Raw genomic sequence first — 20,166 nt, forward strand, 5'->3', positions numbered from 1 at the left:
AACGTTTATGGCATTAATTAACTCAAATAATCAAATTGATACTTTATACTTTTAAATTACTGCCGAAACCTTTGAACATTTTTTAAGTATTGGGGATTTAAGTTTGATTGATAGTTGACAGAATAAAAATTTAATAACATTGATATTAAAAAATTGTCATATTATTTAATATATATATATATATATATATTTAAATATTTATAGGTTTCATATCAATGAAATCTGATCAGATTTAATCATAGACATATATAACTACATATAGGTTTATATCAGTCACGTCTGATCAGATCTAATTATATATAGGCCTATATCTAATTATATATGGGTTTGTATCAATCATGTCTGATCAGATCTAATCATGTATAGACTTATAGATGATCAGATCTGATCATATATAGACTCATATATGGTTATATATGGAGTTATAACAGCCAGGTATGATTATATCTAATTATATATAGACTCATATATGATCAGACCTGATCATATATAGACTTGTACATGATTATATATGGGGTCATAACAGCCAGGTATGATCAGATCTAAGTATATATAGACTTATATATAAATAGATCTGATCATATATAGACTTATGTATGATTATATATGGGGTCATAACAGCCAGGTATGATCATATCTAATTATACATAGACTTATATATAATCAGATCTGATCAGATCTAATTATATATAGACTTATATATAATCAGATCTGATTATATATAGACTTATATATGGGCTTATAACAGCCAGGTATGATCAGATCTAATTATGTATGGGGTCATATATAATTATATATAATTATATATGACCCCATATATAATCATGCATGATTATATATAACTTCATATATGATTATATATAATCATATATGATTAGGCAAAATCATTTTTTCCCGGGTTCATATTCGTAAGGTCGTGGTTTCGAATCCCGGCGGCAGCAGATTAGTTTTCAGCAGTTTTTTTCAAATTCTTCGGCAGTTTCCGTTTTCCTATACTTCGTTTGTATTTATTGTTCACATAAAATAATTAATTAATCATATACTAATAAGTTATAGGCTCTAATTATTCGATTCGGATTTCGAATGACATAGTACTAGTCTATTCGAACGCCTACTCGTATAAGTTTAGCTATTATTATTAATATTTTAAATTTTGTTATTTTTTAACTCACAACAAAACATTTATTGCTAAGAAATTATTTTTGGAATTTTTAAATTTCAAATTTTTTTCAATCATGGCAGCCATTTATAATTAGTGGCCTCCTTTTCCCTTCTGTTTCTTTACCAATTGTACACGATCCGATGAGAGTTTTTCTCGATCTATAAATTTAGGCTCTGCACAGAAAAAACAGTTAACTTGAATCAAGGAAAATATTCTTGATTCAAGAAAGTTTTTTTGATCAATTCGGAAAATAAAAATTTACTTGCCCCAAGTAAACAATTATCTTCAAATTTTTATCTTGAATCAAAATTTTTTTTCTCACGTCAACATATTTTTACGCTTAAATCAAAAAATTTTCACTTGTTTCAAGAGTTTATATTTCTTAAAGTAAGAGATATTTTTTTTGGAGCAAGATACATTATTTTTTTGTAGCAATATTGCATTTTTTTGGTTAAACAGAATAAAATTTCTCGGAACAAGTACTATTCTTTTTACGCAAGTATTTTTGTATTCTCCGACCAAAATAACAAAGGTTGCTTAAGCCAAGAGAAAAAATTTTTTGGGAGAAAAGATCGGTATGGAGAAGGGGAAAGTCACCGGTGCTAGGCAGCAGCAGCGGGAGTAGTTCGGTGCTCGCCACGAGATCGCACCTACGATTTGTAGTGTCCCTGGTAAGACATTTATTTCAGAAGTGTTATATTCTAAATTTCAATACGATTTTATTCGAGTACTCCTCTGTCATTTGACAGACCAACAAGTACCCTTTTGATTTGTACTATAGTATATCTTATAATACATCATGACTTTAATATTTAATATTAAAGTTTACTTGAAATTCAAGTCTTGAATAATTTGGCTCGAAAAAAAAAAAAAAAAAAAATTACGTTTCAGATTAAAAAAAAAAAAAAAGAATTAACACATCAACCCGTCGGAGAGAGAATACATTTTTGACTAAGAAAAATTTAAGTCTTTATTGAAGAAGCAAACTTTTGGAGCAAGAAATTTTTTTTTCTTGGCCCAAGCAACTTTTATTTTCACTTAACCAATTTATTTTTCGGAGCAAGAGAATTTTTTTCTTGGCCCAAGGGTTTTTTTTTTTTTCAATCAAGACGTTTATTTTTTGGAGCAAGAAAATTTTTTCCTTGGGCCAAAAAATTTTTTCTTAGCCCAAGTTATTTTTTTTTCGTTCAAAACTTTGATTTTTTGGAGCAAGAAATTTTTTTTCTTGGGGCAAGAAAAAGTTTTTTGGCCGAAGTTAAACTTTTTTTCGTTCAAAACGTTGATTTTTTGGCAAGAGATGACTTATTTTCTTTAGCCAAGAATTTTTTTTCTTAAACCAAGAAATTTTCAATTTCGCTTCAAAAATAATTTTTTTTTGGAGCAAGAGAATTTACTGTCTTGAACCAAAAAAAAGTTTTTGAATCAAGCGTTTTACTTTTATTAAATCAAGAAAGAAAATTCGGAAGACAATATTTTTCTTGAACCAAGTTAACTGTTTTTTCTGTGTGGAGGCTTATTTTACCTTTTTAAAAAGATGATTTGAACCTAAGCTTGGTAAAAGCGGACAAAGTTACCACGTTTAGGTTCAAAGTACCTTTTTAATTCATGGATCTTCATATTCTAAAAAGATGATTTGAACCTCCTTACCCTCATGTAGGATTTGGAGGCTCAAATCACCTTTTTAATTTTGACTCGGGATTCCTTCAAGAAGCTCAATACATTTATATTTTCGCATTTAAATAACACGAAAAAAATTTTTTGTTACGTTTTCATCCGGTAAAACTACGAAAAAAAATTTTTTCTGTATTTTCCATCAGTTATTCTTGTAGGAAATTTAATTCTCTACAAAAAAGTATTGAATAAGTTTTTTCGTAATTCTCACGGTTAAAAAGTTATTGAGCTTTAAGTACTCGTTACTAAGTAAATTTGAAGGAAGATAGTTCGAGCAACTCTTAAATGGAATTGAAACCATTACTAGATAATTTATTTAATTTTGATAGATTTGAAATAATTTTCAACTTCTTAAAAACTTTTTTGGTGACTGCATGTATTTATTTTGAAATTAATCAAACTCTAAACTGTTTATAATAATTAAATAATTTAATAATCGTTTATTCAACTCATGCGCGCTATTCACGTTTCATCATGCCTAAAATGCGAACCCTAAATGGCCGTTTACCGACTGGTGAAAAATTATTTGTCAAAACGCAATAAAGATGTCTACTATCCCGGCCATTGTGACGTAATGAAAATAAACGTAACTATCTTTCAAGCTCTTACTGAATATGGGGTAATGACAATTCCCTGTTGTTACCCATTGAGTAGCCAAGGTTGTGATGCCGAATGTTTTTTTTTTCACCATGTCACTAAACAGCTATTGAGACTTCGCTTTTTAGGGGATTAATAAAATATGAATAGCGCATATGAATTAAATAAAACTATGGGCGCAACATGTAGGGTAAGTCATAATCCGTCACCCGCGATGTGTTTAGCACTCGTCTCCGGTGCGCAGTATGCGACTCGTGCTAAACGCATCGCGCTGACACATTATGAATCACTTACCCTACTAGTTACGCCAATAACTATGATATAATTATGAATAATTTTTCTTATTACAATTTGGATATTTTTTCCTATGATCAGCAACTATTTGTAACAGATATTGTATCTGTTCTTCATCTCTTGTCCCAAATTCATTATATTTTTCAATTAAAGCTAGTACTTGGGGATGGATACTGAATTAAATTTTCATCATATCTGATTAAATTTTCTTTTATTGCGAATATTTAAAGCTTACTAACTTTTTACCCGTTAGGATTACGAAAAAACTAATTCAATACTTTTTTTTAGAGAATTGAATTTCCTACAAGAATAATTAACGAAAAATTCAGAGAAAAATTTTTTTCGTAGTTTTACCGGATGAAAACGAAAAAAAATTTTTTTACATGTTATTTAAATGGGAAAATATAAATTTACTGAGCTTCTTGAAGAATTGAGATATCAAGCTGTGCTTTTGAGGGAATTTTTTTCATACTTAAAAAAACCTTTTGAGACAAGAGCACTTAAAAAAAAAAAATGTTTTTTTTTGGACCACTCTAAAATATATATATTAGGGTGATCCAAAAAATAACAAACTTTTTTTTTTTCTTTCAAACAGGTTCAAAAGTTTCATTTAGATAAAAAAAGACGCCTGTGAAAATTAGAGCTCTTAATATTAACATTAAGAGGTTCCTCATCGCACTTTTCTATTTCCCGTAAGAATAACATGGGAACAATTTTTTTTACGTCTTCTGATTTTTATAAGTAGCTAACGATGCGTCATAGGAATAAATGGCAGGCATATTTTTGTAGGGAATTGAATGCTCTACAAAAAAAGGTTCTTATCATTTTTTGAGGAATCTATTTGTTCAAAAGTTATTTGAGGTTGAAGTCGAATTCATATTAAATTTTGAGATTTTCTACTTTTCCGGCGAAACTATCAGACTTATTACAAAATATCATCAGACCTTTTTTGTAGACAATTTTATTCCCTAAAAGTTATTTCTACTAAAGTTTTTTCGAATTCCGCATTGTTTTCTAGTTATTTTTATTTTAATGTCATGCTCATAAAAAAATAGTCTTTTGATCGATTTTAAGAGCTTGACATTAAAATGAAAATAACTAGAAAACAATGCGGGATTCGAAAAAACTTTAGTAGAAATAACTTTTAGGGAATAAAATTGTCTACAAAAAAGGTCTGATGATATTTTGTAATAAGTCTGATAGTTTCGCCGAAAAAGTAGAAAATCTCAAAATTTAATATGAATTCGACTTCAACCTCAAATAACTTTTGAACAAATAGATTCCTCAAAAAATGATTAGAATCTTTTTTTGTAGAGCATTCAATTACCTACAAAAATATGCCTGCCAATTATTCCTATGACGCATCGTTAGCTACTTATAAAAATCAGGGGACGTAAAAAAAATTTTTCCCATGTTATTCTTATGGAAAATAGAAAAGTGCGATGAGGAACAACTTAATGTTAATATTAAGAGCTCTAATTTTTACAGGCGTCTTTTTTTATCTAAATGAAACTTTTGAACCAGTTTGGAAGAAAAAAAAAAATTTGTTATTTTTTGGATCACCCTAATATATATAAATAATATATATGTTAGGCTGATTGAAAAAAATGGACTATTTTTATTTTTTTGATATCCCCTGTGAAATATATTCAGAGAGACGAGAAAAAACGCCTGTAAAAATCAGAGCTCTTTATATTAATATTTAGAGGTCGCGCATCCCAAATTTCTATTTCCCATTTAAATAACATAAGAAACATTATTTTTCAATTTCATAATTTTATATCTTAAGAACTAATGGACAAATTCCAATGACTGAAGCATATTTTTTTTGGAAATTTAACGCTCTACAAAAAAGGTCCTTACAAAATTTTCGATAATTATACTCCTTTAAAAGTTATTCGAGGTCAAAGTTACTTGAAGTAAAAGTTATTCGAGGTCAAAGAACTTACAAAAAAATTGAATGTTTTTCTTTCTTTTTGGGCAAAAATTACCAACAAACGGTAGTTAATGACTCAGCAGAACGTGGTATTGCTCTGATTGAAGATTACAACAACTGTTTAACCAAGAACGAAGAACAATTACAGTATCTATTGCAAGTCGTCCAAGAACATCGTCGTAGTTTCCCAGATTGTAATAAAACAACCTTAAAATAGTCTTTATTTGAAAATATTATAGATGAGAAATCTAAATCTGAGAGTTATAAAACATAAAACAATAAATATATCTTGATCTAATTGGGCTTTTTCAGTCATTAATTTTTCCATTTAGTTCAATATAAAGTAACCTTATAATAATGCGATGTTGAAAAATGAATATGTTACCATGGAGAACCCATAACTGATGCACATAACTATTTAAAAATGTAAATGTTCACAAATCTGACCTCTTCATAACAAAATATTAATAAAAGATTAATAGTACCATCAAAAAAAAAAAAAACATTCAATTTTTTTGTAAGTTCAACTATGACCTCGAATAACTTTTAAAGGAGTATGATTATCGAAAATTTTGTAAAGACCGTTTTTGTAGAGCGTTAAATTTCCTACAAAAATATGCTTTAGTCATTAGAATTTGTCCATTAGTTCTTAAGATATAAAATTATGAAATTGAAAAGTAATTTTTCCTATGTTATTTAAATGGGAAATAGAAATTTGCGATGCGCGACCTCTAAATATTAATATTAAGAGCTCTGATTTTTACAGGCGTTTTTTCTTGTCTCTCTGAATATATTTCACAGGAGATATAAAAAAAAAAAAAAAAAAGTTTGGAAAATCCAAAAGTGCACGACTCATAATGCTTATTTGATCGTAAACATTAAAATATTCCGAAAGGGTAATGTCGCAGGCAAAATAAAAAAAATAAAAATAAATAAAATTTGAAGTACAAATGTTATTTATTTATATAAAAATGATAAAAAAAATAATTTTATTTAAAATAAAAAAAAAAAAATAATAAATTTCAACCGTAAAAAATTCCGAAATTTTTCGCCGTACGATCTGTGAAAAATTTTACTTTTTTTTTTCTATTTTTATTTTTCACTTGTTTATTTATTATTTTTATTTATGTATTTATTCGTCTAATCTCAATTTTTTATATTTTTATTTTCGAAATACCCGCGCCAAATGAATCGGTTAAAAGTATGGCGCAGGCGGCTTGCAGGCACACCGTCAAAAGTAAAAATTTCAGAAATATACCAACTTCAGAAACTCACAGTTAGGAATGTAAAAAATAAAGATGGTTCATAATTCAGAATGACAAATTATCACCTTGTCAAAAACATCGAATCTCTAATCTTTATATCAACACATACTCAGAATTTACAATATTCATTCTTTCGTAATAAAGAATTAACAATATTTAGAATGACAATATTTCAGAAATCCAATACTTCCGAAATTTCGAACTACGAACGCCAATTCTTCAGAATTACATTTTATACGAATGACCATTTTAGTAAAATTTTCTAAGCTTTGCTGACAGTCGGTTTTACAGACTTTCCCTATGAATTTACCATTATCATGTGAGTGCTTTGGCGGATTGATTGGGTTTAAAAAATTTGTATGACTCGTTATGTAATAATTATATATGAATTTTACGAGTTTAATTTGTATGAAACGATTATATTGAATGTACTGAATTAAGATAGAAGTGCTATTTTTGGCCAGTAATAATTAAGTTCTAATAACTCTCTAAACATGAATAAGTGAAAATAAGTGAAGATTTACTAATGCCAAGTGCAAACCGAACCACTAATTTCAAAAAGTGGTTCGGTTGGCACTCAGAATTAGTGAATATTGACTTATTCATGTTTAGAAAGAATAGTTGAGTTATAATTATTTAAGCTTCAACATAAAATCGTAAAATTAGTGACATAATTTTTTTAACACATACTAATAAACAATATAATCTCATCTGTTTAAAAATAGTTTATAGATTTTAAATATTATCAATTTAACTAAACTAAATTTTAATCGAAACTAATCTTGATGTATATCAGTATATACCCTGTCCAAAAATTCTTGTAGAATCCACGTAACTGCGACAAAAACCGCATAGAATCCTATAGACTGTATTGGTTTCAATGCCGTTTTTGTCGCATGTGATTGGATTCTATGGGAATTTTCGGATTATTATTATTGTAACTTAATTATTATTAATGCTTGTGTGATGAATAAAAATACAGCCTAAATCAAATCCAGATGCATTTTTTATTTATAAATTTATAATTAACATATATGTTTATGTTTTATTAGGTCCAATATTTTAAATAATAATTATAATTCAAGAATAATTGATTCATTCTATTGGACATTGATCCGTGTATTATTTTCAATATCTTATTTGAATTTTATTTTATAATTCATATAGGATAGAAGTACCATTTTTGGCCACTTTAGTACCAGTTTTGGTTACTTCAAAAATTTTAATAAAATAATACGCAAAGTACGTAATGATATGATGAATTTTTTTTAATTCATTTAAAGGGAATTTTTAACTTCCCGCTAAGAAAATTGTAAATTTTCAAAAACTCGGGAAGTTATTGGTTTCGGTCCGATTTACGAAAATTGAATTTCCATCAGATGTCGACGTTTCGAGGTCCTAAGAAGCTATTCTGACTAATTTCACGATGATGTCCGAGTGTATGTATGTGTGTACGTACGTACGTACGTACGTATGTATGTATGTAAATATTCATAACTCTTGAACGGATGAACCGATTTTGATGGTTGAGGGCTGGCCCGCAGGGTCAACTGACAGACCGATTTTTTTTACTGTATTAGAATGAATTTTTTTTTTTTTTATACTTCTCCATTAATTAAAATGAAATATTTAAGGTCTAAAAATAAAACACTGGCCATAAATAGCACTTCTATCTTAATTCAGTACATTCAATATAATCGTTTCATACAAATTAAACTTGTAAAATTCATATATAATTATTACATAACGAGTCATACAAATTTTTTAAACCCAATCAATCCGCCAAAGCACTCACATGATAATGGTAAATTCATAGGGAAAGTCTGTAAAACCGACTGTCAGCAAAGCTTAGAAAATTTTACTAAAATGGTCATTCGTATAAAATGTAATTCTGAAGAATTGGCGTTCGTAGTTCGAAATTTCGGAAGTATTGGATTTCTGAAATATTGTCATTCTAAATATTGTTAATTCTTTATTACGAAAGAATGAATATTGTAAATTCTGAGTATGTGTTGATATAAAGATTAGAGATTCGATGTTTTTGACAAGGTGATAATTTGTCATTCTGAATTATGAACCATCTTTATTTTTTACATTCCTAACTGTGAGTTTCTGAAGTTGGTATACTTCTGAAATTTTTACTTTTGACGGTGTGCCTGCAAGCCGCGCAGGCACACTGGGTGATAGTATTAGAAAAAAAATACCACGCATGCGCACTTGTTAAGACGAATGTCCACACATATTTTTTAGGCTAAAATTAAAGAAAATGCGATTTAATTTTTTATTAATTACAATTGCATAACACAAAGTTAGATATCCATTTTCGAAAGCAAATCCTTCTAGGGCAAAACGAGTCATTTAAAAAAAAAATGGAGTTAAATTATGGATTCTTTTTCGAGATATTGTGTTTTCAAGCTACAAAATTTTTTTACTGCTTGACGGGAAAATATTTTTTAGTTTATTTTAATGATTTTCTCGTTTCTATTGCACTGAATTTGTTTTTGAAAATCGCAGAAATAATCTTTATTACATTGACTGTAAATTGGTGCATCATGTGAGATGTTTCTGTTCACTAATAAGACGATAATAACAGAAATAGTTGTAGAAAGGAGGCGAATAAAAATTTTCGATCGTAAAGCACTCCCTAATGCTTCGCATTATGAGTCGTGCAAAAAAAAAAATTTTTTTTCCGTAATTCGCCAATATCTTCGAGTCTACTTGATCAAATGATCTGAAATTTTCAGAAAAGTTGATGGCCAACAAGCTCTTTCGATTGCCGCCTTAACCATCCAAATCCGTTTATTATAGTTAAAAAGTTATGATTTAGTTTAAATGTTTGAAAATTTATTAATCGGAAATCATTAATAAACAATCTTTTCTTTAATTATTACTCCATATTATGGTCAATAAAATAAATATAATTATGCAGGAATCAATGTTAGTGATCATAAGTCAGATTTAAAGGATTTTTGACTCAGATTGAAGCTTTAGCATTTAGAATATCTGAAAAGCATCATAAAAAATGTGTTTTTGAAATGTTTTTGTTGATAATATGATTTGAACTAAAGAATAAGTCATACATTTCTTTATAAGGTGATCGAAAGAGACCATAAAGACGAAAATTTTTCATGATTTTAAACACATTTTAGTACATCCCTAGTGAAAATTTTCCAGACTTCTATTTGAAAAACTCAGTTCTAGAGTTCTAAAGACTTTTTCAGACAGAAGTCCGAAAAATTTTCACCAGTGATTATCTGATCCTGTTTCTTTATCCGGGAAAAGGGACATAAAATGTTATTTTTCAAAAATTTTGAAGCCCATATCTTTTGAACAATCAACAGATTTTGATGTTTGATGTAACAATCAGCACGTTTTATTAAGTTCTAGAGCGGATTAGATTTTGAAGTCGATCGTTAGACGTCTTTATGTCAGCACTGGAGTGGAACACTTTTTTACTTTAACTAGATAAACTCTACAGTACTCGATATCACTGGATGTTTAAGATAACTATTTTTTAACTAACCCGTTTTGCCTGAAGTCAGGGTGGTGCTGAAAATTTTCGAAAAATCTACCTTTCATTCTGATTGCCAGATGGTATTTTTTTTTCATTTTTTTACTAACCGCGTTTTACCCTTCAGCTCTATATGTTTTTGACATTCAACTATAGATCTCAAACTCGATACTCCGTGATAACTTTTGGTCTCGTAAAATTAAAAATCTAGTAATTTTCCATCGTTATTTATTTTGCAAAGTTGAAGTTTACATTTATTAGTTTATAAGATAAATTTTATCAGAAAAAAATATTTATCATCGGAAACGTCGAAGGACATAACAGTCAATATATATAAAGGTTGGTAATTCGCGGATCAGTAACAAAGAAGCTTGCAGAACAATCGGTAATATATAATAATTGCTTATATATTTTTAATTATAATTTTTATTCTATTGAATTTACGAATAAAAAAGTAAAATATTTTTTCAAGATTTAAAATAACAAAATGTCGAAAATAACTTTAATATTATCAATTTTCGTATTGATTGTTATCTGTTCTGGTGCGTATGCAGCATGTCCTGGCGGTTGGGTAAGTAATTATCATAACACAGTGGGAAAAAAAAATTAGAAGTAGACGTGAATAGTTTTGAAAAACTCTAAGCTTCAGTCAATAATTTTAAACTGATAAACTTCTGTGTTTTTACATTTTAATCCTTAAATTAAACATTTAATAAATTACACTCGATATTAAATCCAGCGCAAGACTGCGAAATTTGAATATTTTATACTTTTCACTTTAAAGTCCTATCCATTTTCAAATTCCAAATTCTACGATTCGCAGTGAAGGAGTTAATTTTTTTTCTTTAAATTTTCATTTCCTATGAGTACGTTGCTTAAAGGTTATTAAAAAAAAAGTTTATTGTTTTGCTTCTTGAAAAACTGCAACAATTTTTATTGAAAAACGGAAAATCGATAAAATATAAGTTTTTTGTAGTGCCATCCATCACAAGGATATGGCTGCTGTGAAGGACATATATGCAGTTCGCATTATTTTCAAGGTACATGTTTAACCGATAAGGAATGGGAGGAGAGAAACTCGGGGACAGTAATAATATAGGATCAGGAAAATAATCACAACAATACAGTGAAGATTTTAAATGTATTGTACCAATTAATAAAAATCACTGTCTTACGAAAAAAATTATGAAGGACTTATTTTCATTCATATAAGATTTGTTTCTGATATCTTTTAGAGAATATTCTGGTTTTCAAGCCATAAACATCTTAACTTTTAGATATCTGACAGATCTCTAAAAGTTAAGATTTTTATATGCCCGTTATTCCGATAAGAAAAATTATATATAAATTTTCTTATTGGTATGAAGGCATATAAAAAAATCCGTCTATCGGTTGACCGTGCGAGCCAGCCCTAAAACTTCCCGCTGTTTTCGAGCTCCTTGATCTCTAAAACATTGTTGTGAATACATTTTCGAGATCTTCGAGCTCGAAACTACCTTTGTTTCGCTTTTTATGAGCTTTGCAAGCTCAACAGGGTTACGTTTTATGTTAAAGTTTAAAAATTGAGAAACTAAAATAATAAATGAATGAGCATTTTTTATATTTATATTTTTTCACAATTATGTTTAATAATTAGCTCAAAAATAAGTATTTACGTGATACGTTGTATCTATATCGTGTAAGTATATCCTGATACGAGCGAACATGACGATTTTAAGGCAATCGCTTCTAATGACTTATCTAAAGAAGAACATATTAGTTTTGAGTAATTTTGTTCAGTAGTTATTATGCTATTCAATGAAAAAAGCAGATATTGATTTAACATTTATTATTCCGTTGACGATATTTCTCGAACGGATTATCTGATTGGGACGTTCTTGGCAGCAATCGAATGATTTTATCGAGTTCTGGAGCTGATTAGATTTTTTAATTGATCGATTCGATAGTTTTCGAAATATTCACGAAAAACGAAAGAAACTATTTTGTTTCATTCTTTCGTCGACGTTATCTCTCGAACGGATTATCCGATTAAGACGGTTGGGGTGGCAATCGACGTGTTTTATTGAGTTCTAGAGCTGATTAGATTTTTTAACTAATCGATTCGATAGTTTCCAAATTTAAAAAAGAACTGCCCTTGCTCGCTCTTTATCTCTCGGAAGTTTATCAATACGATCAATGCATATTTTATGAACATATATAACCGAGTTATTTTTCTGGCCGTTGATAATCGCACGACAATCGGATGAATAATAGTATATTACACACCTAGGGAAGTAAAGTAAGGAATGTCTCAGATCACATGTAATTGTTGACCGAGGCGAAGCCGAGGTCAACAAACATGTGATCTGAGGCTTTCTTATTTACTTCCCGAGGAGTGTATACTATTTTTCTCCTCGACGGAAGCGGGAAGCGGCAACTTCGTTTTGCACAGCGGGACGAAAGTTGACGCTTTCCGCCCGGAGGTGAGAAAAAACTAATTATTTATACGACAATCGTATGAATAAAAAATAAAGAATAGTCTACTCATACGACTAGTTTAAAAACAATAAAAAAAAATCGGTCTGTCAGTTGACCCTGCGGGCCAGCCCCAAAACATCCCGCTGTTTTCGAGCTCGCTGAGCTCAAAAACATTATTGTGAATATATTTTCGAGCTCTTCGAGCTCGCAAATACTTTTGTATGCCATTGTTTTGTAAAAAACCATTTTTTAGCATTTCTATCTTCCACGATATCTCGCGAACGAATTAACCGATTTTGATGGTTGAGGTGGCAATCGACGCGTTTTATCAAGTTCTAAAGCTGGTCGAATTTTGAAATTGATTTATTCAGCCGTTTTTGAGAAATTTCAAAAAAACCAAAGAAAAAATTTTTTTTGAATTCTTTCGTCAACGGTTTCTCTTGAACGAATGAACCGATTTTGATGGTTGAGGTGGCATTCGACGCGGCTTATAGAGTTTTAGAGCTGATTAGATTTTGAAATCAATCCATCGAGCAAATTGGAAGTTATCCAAATAAAACATTTTAAAAAAAATTTTATTTTTGAAATATCTCTGAACGCACCCTACCGATTAAGTTCAAATTTTTACGGCCTCAAGACATTAACAAGCCGCGTCGAATGACACCTCAACGATCAAAATCGGTTCATCCGTTTAAGAGTTATGAATATTTACATACATACATACGTACGTACGTACGTACACACATACATACACTCGGACATCATCGTGAAATTAGTCAGGATAGCTTCCTAGAACCTCAAAACGTCCAAATTTGATAGAAATTCGGTTTTTGCAAATCGGACCGAAACCAATAACTTCCCGAATTTTTGAAAATTTTCAATTTTCTTAGCGGGAAGTTAAAAATCGGTCTATAAGTTGACCCTGCGGGCCAACCCCAAAACTTCACGCTGTTTTCGAGCTCGTTGACTTCGAAAACGTTGTCGTGAATACATTTTCGAGCTCTTCGAGCTCGCAAATACTTTTGTATGCCATTGTTTTGTAAAAAACCATTTTTTAGCATTTCTTTCTCCTACGATATCTCGCGAACGAATCAACCGATTTTGATGGTTGAGGCGGCAATCGACGCGTTTTGTCAAGTTCTAAAGCTGATCAAATTTTGAATTCGATTTATTGAGTCGTTTTTGAAATATTTCAGAAAAAATAAAAAATTTTTTTTTTTTTAATTCTTTTGACAACGGTTTCTCTTGAACGAATGAACCGATTTTGATAGTTGAGGTGGCATTCGACGCGACTCATGAAGCTCTAGAGCCCAGTCCATTTTGGAATCAATCCATCGAACACATTAAAAGTTATCCATAAAAAACATTTTTGAAAAAAGTTTATTTTTGGAATATCTCTGAACGAGTCCTACCGATCAAGCTCAATTTTCTTTCAGCTTCAAGATATTGACAAGCCGCGTCGAATGACACCTTAAAGTTCAAAATCGGTTCATCCGTTCAAAAGATACAGGTATTTACATACGTACGTACGTTCATACATACATACATACACTCGGACGTCATCTTAAAATTAGTCAGAATAGCTCCCTAGGACCTCAAAATGTCGACATCTGATGGAAATTCGATTTTCGTAAATCGGACCGAAATCAATAACTTCCCGAATTTTTGAAAATTTACAATTTTCTTAGCGGGAAGTTAAAAATCGGTCTATCGAATAAGCCTGCGTGCCAGCCCCGAAAACTTCCCGCTGTTTTCGAGCTTAGCGAGCTCGAAAACATTATTGTGAATACATTTTCGAGCTCTTCGAGCTTTCTCCTATAGGAGAAAGAAATGCTAAAAAATGTTTAAATTTTCCGGACTTCTATTTGAAAAACTCAGTTCTAGAGTTCTAAAGACTTTTTCAGACAGAAGTCCGAAAAATTTTCACCAGGGATTATCTAATCAAGTTTCTTTATCCGGGAAAAGGGACATAAAATGTTATTTTTCAAAAATTTTGACGACCATATCTTCTGAACAATCAACAGATTTTGATGTTCGATGTAACAATCGGCACGTTTTATTGAGTTCTAGAGCAGATTAGATTTTGAAGTTGATCGTTAGACGTCTTTATGTCAGCACTGGAGTGGAACACTTTTTTACTTTAACTAGATAAACCCTACAGTACTCGATATCACTGGATGTTTAAGATAACTATTTTTTAACCCTTCGTTGGTCGCGCTTGAGCGACTCCCCGCTTTTTTTCATTATTTTGTAATATAAAAAAAAAAATTTTTTTTTTATCTTTCAACAATTCAGCTATTCCTTCTTTGATCTATTCAACATACATTAAAAGAGTTTCTAAAGTTATAATTATTTATATTAATTATATATTAAATAATGAATGTCGAATGAACGTCGAATTACGGCGATTCCCCGTAAGCGCGACCAAACTAGACAGTAAAATTTTATTCTCAACGTTGCCACATGTACGGAATCGAAATATAGATAGCTAGTATGGCTGTCATAAATTGTCTATAAATTTGGCAACGCTGTATGAAAATTAACATTACGGCGATTCCCTAACCACGCAACCAACGAAGGCGGGCAGAGAAGCGCGACCAACGAAGGGTTAACTAACCCTGTTTTGCCCGAAGTCAGGGTGGTGCTGAAAATTTTCGAAAAATCTACCTTCCATTCTGATTGCCAGATCATATTTTTTTTTTCATTTTTTCACTAACCGCGTTTTACCCTTTCAGCTCTATATGTTTTTGACATTCAACTATTGATCTCAAACTCGATACTTCGTGATAACTTTTGGTCTTGTGAAATTAAAAATCTAGTAATTTTCCATCGTTATTTATTTTGCAAAGTAGAAGTTTACATTTATTAGTTTATAAGATAAATTTTATCAGAAAAAAATATTTATCATCGGAAATGTCGAAACACATAACAGTCAATAACTAAAGGTCAGCGATCCGTGGATCGGTTACATAAAAGCTTTCAGAATAATCGGTAATAAATAATAATTGCTTACACTTTCTGAATATGAATTAGTGATTTTTCACTAATTTTAAGTGAAAATATACCCCAGTCGAAAAGTTTCAGCATTATTTCAAACTGATTAGGCTTAACTAAACCTTAAATGAAGCTGAATGCGCTGAACTGAACCTTACTTGAAACTGACTAAGCTTAATTGAGCCTTAAATTAAATTGTTCAGCCTTTCAGTTGAAATTATTTCAAACTGATCAGCCTGCTAGTGGAATTAAGTTAAAGCTGAATTCAACCTGAATAAGCTTAAGCTTCAAACTGAGAAATCAATAGAAAACTAAAAAAAAAAAATTTTTTTTCCGTAATTCGCCAATATCTTCGAGTCTACTTGATCAAATGATCTGAAATTTTCAGAAAAGTTGATGGCCAACAAGCTCTTTCGATTGCCGCCTTAACCATCCAAATCCGTTTATTATAGTTAAAAAGTTATGATTTAGTTTAAATGTTTGAAAATTTATTAATCGGAAATCATTAATAAACAATCTTTTCTCTAATTATTACTCCATATTATGGTCAATAAAATAAATATAATTATGCAGGAATCAATGTTAGTGATCATAAGTCAGATTTAAAGGATTTTTGACTCAGATTGAAGCTTTAGCATTTAGAATATCTGAAAAGCATCATAAAAAATGTGTTTTTGAAATGTTTTTGTTGATAATATGATTTGAACTAAAGAATAAGTCATACATTTCTTTATAAGGTGATCGAAAGAGACCATAAAGACGAAAATTTTTCATGATTTTAAACACATTTTAGTACATCCCTAGTGAAAATTTTCCAGACTTCTATTTGAAAAACTCAGTTCTAGAGTTCTAAAGACTTTTTCAGACAGAAGTCCGAAAAATTTTCACCAGGGATTATCTGATCCTGTTTCTTTATCCGGGAAAAGGGACATAAAATGTTATTTTTCAAAAATTTTGACCCCCATATCTTTTGAACAATCAACAGATTTTGATGTTTGATGTAACAATCAGCACGTTTTATTAAGTTCTAGAGCGGATTAGATTTTGAAGTCGATCGTTAGACGTCTTTATGTCAGCACTGGAGTGGAACACTTTTTTACTTTAACTAGATAAACTCTACAGTACTCGATATCACTGGATGTTTAAGATAACTATTTTTTAACTAACCCGTTTTGCCTGAAGTCAGGGTGGTGCTGAAAATTTTCGAAAAATCTACCTTTCATTCTGATTGCCAGATGGTATTTTTTTTTCATTTTTTTACTAACCGCGTTTTACCCTTCAGCTCTATATGTTTTTGACCTTCAACTATTAATCTCAAACTCGATACTCCGTGATAACTTTTGGTCTTGTGAAATTAAAAATCTAGTAATTTTCCATCGTTATTTATTTTGCAAAGTAGAAGTTTACATTTATTAGTTTATAAGATAAATTTTATCAGAAAAAAATATTTATCATCGGAAATGTCGAAGGACATAACAGTCAATATATACAAAGGCCAGTAATCCACGGATCAGTAACAAAGAAGCTTGCAGAATAATCGGTAATAAATAATAATTGCTTATATATTTTTAATTATAATTCTTATTCTATTGAATTTACGAATAAAAAAGTAAAATATTTTTTCAAGATATAAAGAAACAAAATGTCGAAAATAACTTTAATATTATCAATTTTCGTATTGATTTTTATCTGTTCTGGTGCATATGCAGCATGTCCTGGCGGTTGGGTAAGTAATTATCATAACACAGTGGAAAAAAAAAAATTAGAAGTAGACGTGAATAATTTTGAAAAACTCTAAACTTCAGTCAATAATTTTAAACTGATAAACTTCTGTGTTTTTACATTTTAATCCTTAAATTAAACATTTAATAAATTACACTCGATATTAAATCCAGCGCAAGACTGCGAAATTTGAATATTTTATACTTTTCACTTTAAAGTCCTATCCATTTTCAAATTCCAAATTCTACGATTCGCAGTGAAGGAGTTAATTTTTTTTCTTTAAATTTTCATTTCCTATGAGTACGTTGCTTAAAGGTTATTAAAAAAAAAGTTTATTGTTTTGCTTCTTGAAAAACTGCAACAATTTTTATTGAAAAACGGAAAATCGATAAAATATAAGTTTTTTGTAGTGCCATCCATCACAAGGATATGGCTGCTGTGAAGGACATATATGCAGTTCGCATTATTTTCAAGGTACATGTTTAACCGATAAGGAATGGGAGGAGAGAAACTCGGGGACAGTAATAATATAGGATCAGGAAAATAATCACAACAATACAGTGAAGATTTTAAATGTATTGTACCAATTAATAAAAATCACTGTCTTACGAAAAAAATTATGAAGGACTTATTTTCATTCATATAAGATTTGTTTCTGATATCTTTTAGAGAATATTCTGGTTTTCAAGCCATAAACATCTTAACTTTTAGATATCTGACAGATCTCTAAAAGTTAAGATTTTTATATGCCCGTTATTCCGATAAGAAAAATTATATATAAATTTTCTTATTGGTATGAAGGCATATAAAAAAATCCGTCTATCGGTTGACCGTGCGAGCCAGCCCTAAAACTTCCCGCTGTTTTCGAGCTCCTTGATCTCTAAAACATTGTTGTGAATACATTTTCGAGATCTTCGAGCTCGAAACTACCTTTGTTTCGCTTTTTATGAGCTTTGCAAGCTCAACAGGGTTACGTTTTATGTTAAAGTTTAAAAATTGAGAATCTAAAATAATAAATGAATGAGCATTTTTTATATTTATATTTGTTCACGATTATGATCAATAATTAGCTCAAAAATAAGCATTTACGTGATACGTTGTATCTATATCGTGTAAGTATATCCTGATACGAGCAAACATGACGATTTTAAGGCAATCGCTTCCACACAGTAAAAAATATTGTGTTTAAATCAACACAATCTGTGTGTTAAAAACGGTCCACACAATATTTGTGTTATTTTTTAACACATACTATTTGTGTTGAATTTCAACACAAAATTTGTGTTAAAATTTCAACACAAAATTCGAGTAATATAAGAAGTAACTTCAACACTTTTTAAATGTTAATGGTGACACAAAAAAAATGTTAACTTTTATATTTGTACCATGGATTATTTGCAGGTTGTCAAAAGTGTCAACAATTATTATTTAACATTGAATTATTTTGTCATAGTAAACATGATCCTAAAGTTAGCAGACAGTTGACAATTTTTGAATTTTTTTATAATTAAAGAAATCAATTACGAAAAAAAATGAATAACAAAAATGTGCGCACACTGATAGAAGGATTTTTTTGTATTTAAAAAGATTTGTTAATATTTAATAAATAATTTATTAGAGGATAGGTCCTTAACAAATATTTATTAACAGTTAATAAATCATTTATTAGCAGCGATTTTTTTGTGCTAACCAAATATTTATCACTATTTAACAAATGATTTATTAACATATAAAAAATGATTTATTAATATTTAATAAATCATTTATTAGTATTTACACACTGGATTATTAATATTTAAAAAATTCCTCTTATTATTTTTAGAAAAGTTTTACATTAATCTCCTCGTGATGGGAAATCTGTAAATAAAATAAAATTATTTATCAATAATAAAATTATTTGAAATAATTTTTTGAGAATAATGAATTGAATTTAAAAAAATAAATAGTTGTAAAATAAAAAAGAAACCTACATATTCATTATATTTTTTATTTAAACGAAGTCGTAAACCAACACTAGGGATTATTTCTTTTTGGGTCTCTTCCCTAGCGAATTTGATTATACCGAAAATTTAAGTTTCTTTTGGGTTCATTTCCGGTATAGTAGAAATTGATAAATATTTCGGTATTTTTTAAGAATTATACCCAATTCATTCCCAGATTATACTCAAATCGTCTCATGTTTTGGGTATGTTTTTGAATTTTTTATACTTTAATGATACTGAAAAAATATCTATTCCAAGCACGATGTATACTCAAATTATACCGAAATCAGAGAGGTTGAGGACAATATCTTTCTACATAAGTCTTTACCTGGGAAAAAGAAAAATGTTTCTTTGAAGTTTGAAGTAAATAAATTTATTGAATACATAGAAAATTATAAAAAAAAGTTTGGAAAATCCAAAAGTGCACGACTCATAATGCTTATTTGATCGTAAACATTAAAATATTCCGAAAGGGTAATGTCGCAGGCAAAATAAAAAAAATAAAAATAAATAAAATTTGAAGTACAAATGTTATTTATTTATATAAAAATGATAAAAAAAATAATTTTATTTAA

At 29.5% G+C, this 20,166-nt stretch overlaps 2 long non-coding RNA genes across 2 annotated transcripts; both read left to right on the top strand.

The window, feature by feature from the left end:
• The first annotated feature begins 10,606 nt into the window (after positions 1-10,606).
• Positions 10,607-11,622, top strand: LOC130677354 (uncharacterized). The gene is made up of 2 exons (XR_008991577.1): positions 10,607-11,007; positions 11,413-11,622. It is a non-coding gene; the product is annotated as an uncharacterized LOC130677354 (long non-coding RNA).
• A 2,029-nt stretch (positions 11,623-13,651) lies between these two features.
• On the top strand, positions 13,652-18,229 carry LOC130677686 (uncharacterized). The gene is made up of 2 exons (XR_008991691.1): positions 13,652-17,613; positions 18,020-18,229. It is a non-coding gene; the product is annotated as an uncharacterized LOC130677686 (long non-coding RNA).
• Positions 18,230-20,166: the final 1,937 nt, after the last annotated feature.

Source organism: Microplitis mediator, chromosome 11, assembly GCF_029852145.1.
Source record: "Microplitis mediator isolate UGA2020A chromosome 11, iyMicMedi2.1, whole genome shotgun sequence".
Classification (NCBI taxonomy): domain Eukaryota; kingdom Metazoa; phylum Arthropoda; class Insecta; order Hymenoptera; family Braconidae; genus Microplitis; species Microplitis mediator.